Source organism: Protopterus annectens, chromosome 16.part0 (assembly GCF_019279795.1).
Source record: "Protopterus annectens isolate FY-2018-M chromosome 16.part0, PAN1.0, whole genome shotgun sequence".
NCBI lineage: Eukaryota > Metazoa > Chordata > Ceratodontiformes > Protopteridae > Protopterus > Protopterus annectens.
Genome location: NC_056750.1, coordinates 573,958,755 through 573,971,442, shown reverse-complemented (window position 1 = coordinate 573,971,442; position 12,688 = coordinate 573,958,755).

Sequence of the window (12,688 nt, the reverse complement as noted above, 5' to 3'; positions counted from 1 at the left end):
CGAAGCCCCAAAGGCAGTGGTGTATCCATCTTCATAAAGGATACACAGACCTCCAGACTAGTTGCCCAACATAATGCATCAGAGATACTACAGGTGCAACTAACACTGGATAAAACTGCAATCCAGGTTGTAGCCTGCTACAGATCCCCCACAATGTCCCAAGACTCCCACTCCGCATTCCTGAACACTCTGGAAAGCATTAAGATTCAGCCTAATGCCCTTATACTGGGAGACTTTAACTTCCCCTCCATTAGCTGGGAAAATTACTCCTGTTCCAATTAATTTGCCCAACGATTTTTGGAATTCATTAATTCCAACTCCCTGGACCAACTCATTCTCACCCTTACCAGAGGTAGAAACATACTCAATCTGGTCATTACAAACATGGGGGACCACTGCTTTACACCAGTAATCAACTCCTCCTTGGTTAGATCTGACCACAAGTTAATCACAGTCAATATTCAAATCCCACCCTCATTTACAGTCGATATCAAATCCCACCCTCACCCCCATGAAAGAAACCACAGTGAAGAACTTCTCCAAAGCCAATCCTGAGCTTCTAAAGGCAGAAGTGTCAAACTTCACATCATCCATGCAAATGGGGAATGGATGTATGGTTGCTGAATCATACATCAAGGTGCTGTATGAGCATTTACAGAAGTGCATGGATCAGGCCATACCAAAGAGAGCCAAGATCCTGTCCTCCAAAAGAAGTAAACCAATCTGGTGGTCCCCTGCAACAGAAGAAAAAAACTGTTGCTGAAAAGCGTAAAATCCCAAGAGTGGTAAAATTCCCTTGTAAGCCTCAGCAAAAAACTGAGATCCCTCATCAAATCCCCCAAAGCTAGTTATGAAAACATAATTGCTACATATGCTAAAGATAACCACAAGGCATTCTTTAGCTATGTCAAGAATCTCCATAACAATATGCAGATGTGCTCTGAGCTACTGCATAATGGCACCACTTATACTGAACCAACAGATATTGCCAATATCTTAGCTGCCAGGTTTAGTGCAAACTTTACCCCCCCTTCACCCCCTAAAGGGACCATCCCAGTACCCTAGGAATGCCAAATCCCTTATATCACAGCTGCACAGGTATAAGTCGCACTATCCAAATCAAAAATACAGCTTCCATGGGACCTCATAATATACCTGGCTGTGTTCTACAGAAATTACAAAGTGAAATGGCACCACACCTGACTGCCTTATTCAACCACAGCCTCACTTCAGGCTTTGTTCCCACTGAATGGTGCACCGCTACAGTCATTCCACTCCAAAAAGGGAGAGCGACTACTGATCCTGGAAACTACCGCCCCATCAGCCTGATGAGCCTGATCTGTGAGCGAATCATTATGGACCTCATAAATAGGGATATAGGGAACCTTCAAACCCTGGACCCTTCGCAGTTTGGGTTTGTGAAGGGCAGTTCATGTCTGCTCAACCTGATAGACTTCTTCGAATCTGTCACCAGAGCGGTTGATAAAGGCAAGGTAGTCCATATAGCCTAACACGATCTAGCCAAGGCCTTCAACACCATTCCCCACTCAGGGATCATTGACAGACTCACTAACCTAGGCATTAACCCCTACATCATAAGATGGATTGCCAAATGGCTTATGGACAGAACCCGCATGGTGAAAGCAGCAGTCTCCAAATCCGACTACCGGGCAGTTATAAGTGGAGCCTCACAGGGATTTGTCCTGGGTCCTCTCCTGTTTTGTAACTACTTCTCTGAAGTCCAGGCCAACAACAAGGGACTCTGGTTAAACAAATTTGTGGATGACTGCAAACCGGGAGCTATTATTGATTCTCAAGCTGATGTAGACATCCTAGAAAAAGGCCTCACAGAAACCAACAACTGGTGTCAGAACCACGGTCATAAGCTCAGTGCTAAAAAGTACAATGTCATCCCCTTCAGGAAAAACATGGTGCCTACAAACTACTACATCAATGGTAACCTACTCAACTCCCAAGGTGTGATAAGAGATTTAGGGACATGGGTAGATATCAACCTCTCCTTCGACAACCATGTTGCCACTGTAGTTAGAAAATCCTTCTATGTGGCACACCTCATTACAAAAGGTTTCTCATCCAGGAAGAAAGAAGTCATAATCCCTCATTAGACCCATTATAGAGTACAATGCCCCATTTGGCATGTACTTCACTAGACACCTACAACAACGGAGAGGCCACAAAAATTCCTCACACAGTGGATCCTAGGACTCAAACACATGCTCGACAGAGACAGATTCAACAAACTCCAGCTTTACTCCATCTCATATCACCTACTCACAGGTGATATCTGCGTGGCATACAAAGGCATGTCTGACCCAGTGTTGCTAGACATGCTTCATCTGAAAAAGTCTCAATCCCTCCACACCACACACTCCAAAGACCTCAACCTCATCACCACAATAAACAGAACCTGCTTGAGGGGCAGGTTCCTAACCCAGAGACTTCCCATACTCTGGAATAAACCCCCCGTTCATGTCAAGCAGAGCACCAGTGGCCCTCTTCAAGAAAAATCTTGACGAGTGGATGGGTAACAGGAAATTCACACCGGGGATCACTTCGACAGCCTTGCTTGATAGGGGCACAAAAAACTAATGTCCAGCAACAGGACAACTTTGAATATTCTTAGGCTAGGCTTGTATTGACTCCAGGGCCATTAGCCTAGCACTCACCTATGAACCTATATGTGTATGTATATATATGGGATATATATGGGATCACTACTAAATCCTGAATACTTACATTACCAAAGACCGGAATCCCGAGACCAGATACCTGAAAAACGAGAAGACCAGAAGCATGAATTTCAAAATCACGAAGTATGGAGATGTCAGGAGATTAGGTAAGTATCTATGTTCGGTAGTGTTGGTTAGGGCCTTTAGTGTATGGGTGTAAGCGTGTGTTGTGACTGTGATGTGTGTGCGGGGAATGTAGGTGTGTGGTGATGTTTCCGTGTGTTTGTCTGTATAGTGCAACCTTGGAGTTAGAATATTTAAGTAGGGGGGTGTGGGGAGTGCAGGTGGGCTTGCCCTCATGCTTTTCTGTAGTGTAGGTTTGTATCTTTGTGTTTTGGGTGAAGGTGTGTGTATGTTTATGTATGTGGTGTATGTACAGTGTAGTGTTCGGTATTTTAAATTTTGCGTTTCTGGTCTTCTGGTCTTCTCGTCTTTTGGGAATCTGGTCTCGGGATTCCGGTCTTCAGTAATGTAATGGATTTAGTAGTGATCCCATATATGTATGTATGTATGTATATATATATATATATATATATATATATATATATATATATTTTATATATATATATATATATATATATATATATATATATATATATATATATATATATATATATATATATATATATACACGGGTCTACTTTGATTCACTGAAAACTCATTTCACTGAATTTCAATTCACCCTCAAGAAATTGCTGAAAACTCAAATCACTGAAAACTCATTTCACTGAATGTAAGTACTGTTGGATAAATAAAACATATATGCCCTTTTCCCCACTGTAGTGCAAGCCTGGAGTTAGTATACATAGTTAGGAGGTGTAGAGGGCACATATTTCTAGACTGATAGCTAGATAGATAGATACAGCCAGGTAGATACATAAGTATATAAAAATCTCACCATCTAGTTCACAACCTTTGCAACATCAACCAAAATAAGAATATTTGGCAACCCTACAAAACTTCCTACAGGGAACAATATGTATTTATATATACACGAATATATGTATGTATTTTCTATTTCATGACCAGGGAGGTAAACTGGTCAAAGGATAAACACAATTAAGAAATAGTACATTCTTATGCCATTCTTGCTGTAGGAAAAGGCTTAGAAACTACAAATGTTACTCAACTATGTAATATTTAAAATTGGTACACACAAATCAGCCTAAATAAGGGTATCACATTATATACTCTGGTTCAATATGTAATATAAATATTTAATGATCACTAGGATTAAATTAAGAGGTTCTGAAAAAGTTCAGTCAAATTAATGGCTAAAAATGCTCCCTGTAGAATAATGGCTCCCACCATAACGAACCACTGTCACTCCATCTTATCAAGCAAAGTCTTTGCAAAGCAGCAAAGGGTTCAAACATTATCAATGCAAGTAAAAGTATAGAGAGCAGTTGGATTATGTTGCAAATGTCAGTAAAGGGTGCACTGATCAAGTTAGCAATTAATATCACTAATATGAACAAACATCTGGTGTTTCCATAGAAAGGACAGTTGACCTACTTAGAGTCACAGTTATATACAACCAAATAAATAATCCATTTAGCACGACATATTATAAAATCCCTAATCTCTAAAGTCTTAATGGTATTGATGAAAGAAAAAAAAAACTATGTCTTATATACTTTCCTGGAGGGGGCACTATATTTATATAAAAAAGCAAATCCCCACTCCCCCTGCCCTTTTTGAAATTGCCAAAGTGTTATGCCAAGTTTCTGTCTATTTTGTAGAATATCATTGTCTGATTAGGAAGTACATTTTTATAAAATGGATCCTGAGACAACAAATGCCAATGTATTTGCAAAAGGCATGTTATCTTATGATATATTAACACAAATTGCAATGCACTGAATATTTTCAAGGATAGGATTCACCTTGAATTGTTTTATAAAGTAAGGTATCTTATCTAAGGATAGTTAAAATACTACTCATAGCTGAACCAATGACCTTGCCACTAAATTCCAAATCTATAAACCTATCCTTTAAATCATGCCTCTCCTTTAAAAAAAGAAAGAAAGAAACAACCTCAGCTTGACTGCATATTCTCCTATTTCAGAGAAAATGAAGGAATGCAATTTACGGCATGAGTCAGGCAACAACTTTTGGCATGTAAATAAGCATATCTGTGACATGGTTTGCAGTAAACAGCAGTATACAAAGTACCATCAAGTATTAATCTGTCTCTGTGGCAATTATAGTGTTGCTTACTTATAACAACTGCAAGAAAGCATAATACCAATGGTACTAGACTTTAATCAATTGACAAAAATCTTTTAATAAGGTGTGTGTGTGGGAAGACTTCAAAATAACCAACAGTCATCTAAAATAGAAAACATTTCTATAAAACAATGCAGTCCTTGTACCGATTTGGAACAGCCCCAAAAATAAGGTCTGGTTCCAAAAAATAAATCAGGAAATAGATCTCCATAATTTAGGGTAAACGTCGCCCCCATGGCTGCATCTCATTTCTATAATAAGCATTATCCTTTGAAGTAAGACATTTTTATAGCTTTGCAATGATTTCTATATCATTACCTGCCAAATGCACCACCAAAACACTAAACCCATGCCAGAAGAAACCACACAAGCACAATGTACCAACAAAACTCTAAGAAGCTCAATTTTACGCAAAACAAAACAAGGTCAATGACATCCCAGCATGCTTAACTGCAGCCCCTTTTTCTGCACAATGGATACATTAATGACCAAAATGAGATTTGCTTTTCTAATGTCTGAATTGCCTAGCAATCCTGCCATCATACCTACTATCCATTATAAGACAAGAAACCATTTGGTAACCAAAAACCACCCTGTTAATGACATCAATACATCCATGAGGGAATAACCATACAAACTGTAGGCCAATTACCCTGCATATGCAAATGGCAACCCTTGCAACCAGCTTACTTTGACAATCGGCAATGTCTGCCAATCTTCACACTATCAAACCTACCCTTCCAGCATAAGAGGTACCGTCCAAAATTTAATAAATTAACATAACCCTGTCACCCATGAAAATATAGAATTGCAGCTAAATCCTCCTTGACCCACTGAAGTGTCCCTCCTTTTTCACAAGCCTGAACTAAATAGCTCAACAACCCATACCACCAAGCTCCTAGCCTCTAGTAGCTGCAACACAATTTGACCAAGCTAGCAACACCCCTACCATATGCTTTACTTATAAAAGCTGCCTCAGAGTCCTGCAATAAGTGGGCACCCAGTTCTTAGTATGTTTTCAGATGATATCAAACTTTTAAATGAAACTGCAAAGTTTAGACTCTTAAGCATTAATGTTTACCACATCCATGACCTACACTTTGCATTTCTTTCATGTGCAGTGTTAATGGTGTAAAAGCACCATTGTCTACTTTCACAGTAGTGTAGGAAATTTACCTTAATCTCCTTCTTCTTTTGGATTTTCCAAGTTAGGGGTTGCCACAGCAGATTACCTGTCTGCTCATGACTGCCAGTGGGGTTTTACGGTGTCGAGATGCCAGTCCGGCACCCAATCTTCCACAGAAGGCACACACATGCACGCACTCACGCCTAGGGCCAATTTAGAGTGTCCAATCCACCTACAGCATGTCTTTGGAATATGGGAGGAAACTGGAGCACACGGAGGAAACCCATGCGACTACAGGGAGGACATGCAGACTCCGCACTGAAGACACCCCAGCCGAAGATCGAACTGGAGAACCTCTTGCTGTGAGGTGGCAATGTTAACCACTGCACCACCGTGGCTGCCCAGGAAATTTAGCTTAATATAGCTGAGATATAGGAAGTTATTAAAAAAACAGTTTGCAGATTGGAGTACAAAGTGATATGTTAAGTAGCTTTCAATGAGGATTAGCATTTGCTGGGTACAGATACCTTGGCTGTTGATTTGATTTGGTCAGGTATACACACCTTAAGAAACAAATAAATAAATAAATTTTGTTTTGTTTTTTATGCATTTGTGTTATTCTCACAGACTTTAAATTTTATGCCTGCATAAAATATAGCTTTTCCGCAGATATATTCAGAATACAGCAAATTTTGTGGGATGACGATGTTAGTTAATTAAGCATATCTTACAGCTGTTAAATATGACAATCCCACTTGGTTTTAGTGGTTCTTTAAACAAGACTATATACACAAAGTTCTTTTGACATTATATTGGCATTATTTCACTAAACAATAAATCAGATTGTATTAGTAACCAATGGAAATCCAGTCTCAGCTGATGTTCTATTATCAACTCCGCAATCAATACAACATGTCTGCCCCAACAAGCTGCTAATAGCAGCTGTTCTCAACCAGTGAGAAGCCCATAGCTGCTGCAACCAGCACGGCAACCACCAATGAGCCCAAACCATAGCTCTCAACTTTGTTCATAGGTTCATAGGTAGATACTAGGCTATTAGCCCTTGGACCTATATAAGCCTAGCCAAAAAGGTACCCTGGCTTTCGCCACCCAAGAAAATTATTTTCCTGTGCCCCTGTCAAGCAGAGCCACGGAAGTGATCCCCGGAGTGAATTTCCTATTTCCCATCCAATCATCAAGATTTTTCTTGAAAAGTGCTAATGAGGAGCTTTGTTTGATATAGATAGGTAGTTTGTTCCAGAGTTTGGGAAGTCTCTGGGACAGGAATCTATCCCTCCAGCATGTTCTGTTTATTGTGGTGACAAGGTTTAGGTCCCTAGAGCATGTACCTTGGAGGGATTGAGATTTCTTTAAGTGGAGCATGTCCAACAGCTCTGGGTTTGAAATAGCTTTGTAGGTAAGGCAGAGATTACCTCTGAGTAGGCGATATGCAAAGGAGTAAAGCTGGAGTTTTTTGAGATGGTCTGCATGGGGCATCTGTTTGAGGCCACTAATCCTCTTTCTGAGGTATTTCTGTGGCCTTTCCAGTTGTTGTAGATGTCTTGTGAGGTACATACCAAAAGGGGGCATTGTACTCTATAATGGGGCTAATGAGTGACAAGTAGAGGGGAACAATGACCTCTTTTTTCCTGGATGAGAAACCTTTTGTGATGAGGTGTGCCATGTAGAAGGATTTCCTGACTACTGTGGCGATGTGATTATCAAAGGAGAGACTACTGTCCATCTGTGTCTCAAGGTCTCTTATCATAATTTCAGTGTTAAGTAGACTACCGCCTATTTGGTAGTTCAAGTACAAAGTTTTTACCAAAGAGGATGACAATGCACTTTTTGGCATTGAGCTTGAGGCCATGGCTTTGACACCAGGCATCTGTCTCAGTGAGGCCTTTTTGTAGGATGTCTACATCATTAGGAGTTTCGATTATGGCTCCTAGTTTGCAGTCATCTGCGAACGTAGTTAGCCAAAAACCTTCTGTGTTAGCCTGTACTCAGAGAAGTAGATACCAAATAGGAGAGGACTCAGGACTGAACGCTGTGGTACTCCACTTGTCACTGGTCTGATGTCGGATTTGGAGTCTGATACTTTCACAGTGTGGGTTCTGCCAATGAGCAAGTTGGCAACCCATCTTGTGACATAGGAATTTATACCAAGTTTAGTGAGTCTATCTATAATTCCAGAGTGGGGGATGGTGTTCAAAGCCTTGTCAAGATGTAGATAGGCTGTGTGAACCACCTTACCCTTGTCTATGGCTTTGGTGACTGCTTCAAAGAAGTCTATCAGGTTTAGGAGACATGATCTGCATTTTACAAATCCGAACTGGGTTGGGTCCAGAGTTTGGAGATTACCAATGTCTTTGTTTATAAGTTCCATGATGATGTGTTCCATGGCCTTGCAGACCAGGCTTGCCAGGCTAATTGGGCGGTAGTTCCCAGGGTCTGTGGTGGCTCCCCCTTTGTGGAGTGGGATAACCGTTGCTGTGCGCCATTTAGTAGGCACAAAGCCTGAGGTGAGGCTATGATTGAACATGGTACTTAGGTGGGGTGCTTGTTCTTTCTATAGTTCATGAAGAATGCAGCCTGAGATGTTGTCAAGTCCCATGGATGCTGTGTTCTTGACTTTGGAGTGTGTGGTTTTTACCTGTGCAACCATGATTACAGGAACTTTGGATTCTTCCGGTATACAGATGGGCCCTTTAGGAGTGAGAGGTGGTAAAGTTAGCAATGAACCTATCTGCAGGGATGTTGGCAATATCAGTTGGTTCTGTATATTTAGTGCCATTGTGCTGTAACTCACAGCAGATCTGAGTGTTTCCATTGAGATTCTTGACATAACTATAGAATGCTTTGTGGTTGTCTTTAGAATCCATGGCGATTTTGTTTTTGTAACTAGCTTTGGAGGATTTTATCAGGGATCGCAGCTTCTTACTGAGGCTGACCAGGGAGTTCATCCACTCATGGGATTTTACTCTCTTTTGCAACAGTTTTTTCCTTCTGTTGTACACTTTGTTTATGGCAGGGGACCACCAGATTGGCTTCCTTTTTTTGGAGGATAGCATCTTGGTTCTGTTTGGGATAGCACAATCCATGCACTCGTGTAAGTGCTTATAAAGTGCAATTGTGTAGGATTCAGTAGTCGTAACTGTATTGTCCATCTGCATGTGTGTCATGAAGTTCACCACTTCAGTCTTAAGAAGCAAGAAGGTGGCTTTGGAGAAATTATTTACCATGGTTTCCTTAATGGGGGGTGGGGGCAGGATGTGGATATCTAGGGTAATTAGCTTATGGTCGGATCGTACCAATGAGGCACTGACTTCAGGTGTGGAACACCGGTCACTCATGTTGGTAATGACTAGATCTAGGATATTGTTGCCCCTGGTGGGGGTGTGGATAAGTTGATCCAGGGCATTGGAGTTTATGAATTCCAGAAAGCGTTGAGCAAAGGATTTGGTACACGAGTAGTTTTTCCAGTTAATGGTGGGGTAGTTGAAATCGCCCATTATTAGGGTGTATGGTTGAACCCTAATATTTACCAGTACATCAAGAAAAGAGGAGTGGGAATCCTGGGGCATGGTGGGGGATTTGTAGCAAGCTACAATTTGGATTGCAGTTTTGCCCAGAGTTAGTTGCACTTGGATAACCTTGGCTGCATTATGCTAAGCAACTAGCCTGGAGGTGTGGATATCCTTAATGAATATGGACACACCTCCACCTTTGGTGTTCCGGTCCAGGTTACATAGCCAAAAAGTGTGGTATAAGTTATAGCCTGGTAGTGTAGGGTTGCTCTCTGGAGCCTTGAACCAGGTCTCAGTCACTGCACAGATATCGATGTTCTCCATTTTAAGGAGTGCCTCGCGTGAGTGCATTTTGAGATTTAGACTTCTAGCACTGAGTAGTAACACCCTTAGTTTTTGCTTGCCTGTTCCTGTTACAGTGGTGAATTTGTCATTTGAACCTTGCCTAAAAAAGGCACTATAGGTGCGGCAAAAACCTTAGCCAGTATCCAGAATCCCAGGGGTGACAGGTGCAGGCCATCTCTGACAAAGCATCATGGTCTGTCGACCATGTCATCCCAGGCAGGCAGATACTGGATCCCTTTAGAATGACACCAGAAGCTTAGCCAATTGTTGAAGTTAATCATTTTATCCTTGTACTGCAGCATCATTCTGGGTGATGGCAGAATGCTACTCAGGGCTAGGGTCATACCTGCCTGGGCTACAAGATTGGACAGCTGTTCCATATCTCTTTTCATGTAGTCCAGGGAGGTATGTCTCAGGTCGTTCACACCAACATGGACAATGACAGAGTCATACTTATAGTGTTGTGGAGTGACCTGATTGCGTGGGTTATGTGGCGGATCCTGGCACCTGACAGGCAGCTGACGGTAACCTTCTCCTTGTTTAGCCTGGTGAGTGGGACATCAGTGTGCCTGACTATAGAGTCACCTATGACTATTGTGCTGGGTATGTTGTTTTGCCTTATTGGCTGTGGTTGAGTGGCACACTGAGTCTGCAGGCTATTTGTCATTTGGGTTGTGTTGTGGGTTGAGCAGATTATTATTGAGAGCCTACATGAATGTTTTTGTGTTTTTATGTGTGGATTTTGGTGGTGCAGATTTAATGAGATTATGTGATGAGTGTGGTGTGGTGCAAGTGTTTACCTTCTCCTCTTCACTGTCAAGTTTTGTCTTGGTTGTAGAGCCCAGCCGTAATCCAAAATCAGACCCTACCTCATGGACAAGGACAGTGTGTCCTCAGAAATCCCCAACTGCTACCCAGTAGCCCCCTATGGACACCCTCACTGCCCCCTACCTCACCCCCCACATCTGCTCCAGCCTCCTCACCCCCCCTAAGCTTGACGAATTATTACCTGCAGCTGATACAGGGGGTGTCATCACCTCTGTAGCCTTCTCTGCCGATGCTGTCTGCTTGCCTTTCTTCACCCTGGATGCCCGGGTTGTAGTAATTTGCCACTTCTTATGAGTGTTCACACCCTGCGTGCTAGTTGTTGGTACCGCTGCAGGAATGACATCGAACAAATCTTCCGCCTATGCTACAATACTGGCCCATCTCTGTCTCAAAGTCTCCGCCATAATCACCTAGAAAGAAACAAAGAAGTTGATGACAAATAATAAACTTGGCACAATAAAGTTAATCTCAATAGCTATTTTGCCACAAATTCATTCTAACTCCAGTCATACACACTGTAGTCACCATCGCTCTATAGGATCCTCTGAAATACCAGAAGAAAAAAAAAAAAACTTGCCTCATCAGATAAATTAAATGCATCATGACTTCATGTTAATGTTAATCCTATCTAAATCACCACACATACTTTTCATGTCTAAACATGCATCACCAGCAACTAAATTGTCTCTGTTCTCTCTCTCTTCTTTTTTTTTTTTTTTTTATTACATATATACAGAAAAACGGCAATCATGGATTGCCCTCACTACCATGCATGTGCGGAAAGCCGCACAGCTCGACAAGCCCAGGAAAACAGAGCATATCTGCTCTGCCCTCTCAACATTAGATCACCAGGAAATCAACTACAAGGGATCAAGAAACCAGACTCTGCCATCACCATGCACCACCACGCAACCACACTAGATTACCAGGGAGAAAATCAAACAGCCATACTACACAACAAAACCACTAGACCACCAGAGAACAAACAAACCAACATTCATACAGCCCTCTTACACTATCTGCACTCAAACGATGCACAAACACATTAGACCACCACAAAACAACACGGTCATGCTACTTACCACCACACGCCAACACTAGACCCCAGGGACGAAGGCTAGGGGGGGTTAACTGCTTGACAAGCAAATTGATTTAAACAGCCATCCCACTTACAAATTTCTTTCTTTTTTTTTTGATAATATCCATTGAGCACCACACTGGCACCACTGCGCATGCGCATCCGGTCATTAACGATCAGTAACCAGCCCGTGAATTACCACAAACCTCTTCTATGGACCACGCACCACTAGATTACTAGGGAAAGTTAATCAGTAACAAAAAACTTTATGGCGCAGTACTAGACTACCGGGGAACATTAATATTACACAAATGTATACTCATAAATGGCACAGCACTAAACCACAGGGAAAGTTAGTTAAACAAACCTCACATAAATCTTCCTATGGATGGTGCAGCACTAGCCTACAAGGGAAAGTTAATGATTAAACAATAAACAGCTAATAACAAACAAACCTCTTCCTATGTACGGTGTCACACTAGCCCACCAGGGAAAGTTAATACTTAAACCAAACCTCTTCCAAAAGACGTTGCTGAACTAGACCCCCAGGGAAAGTTAATAAATACACAAAACCTTCCTAATAACCTAACAATCAACTTAAAATACCCCTTTCACCCAAAAGTTGATGTCACCATGGCCTCAATTAACTGGAAAACAAGACCCACACCAGAAAAAGACCTAAAACTACATTCAACCTTCTTATATATCCTTTATAAGGTAAAAAAGGGAACCCTTAAAAACCCAACAAAGCTGTACTCACCTCACTACATATAACTACCCAAGGCCTACCTTACTCACAACC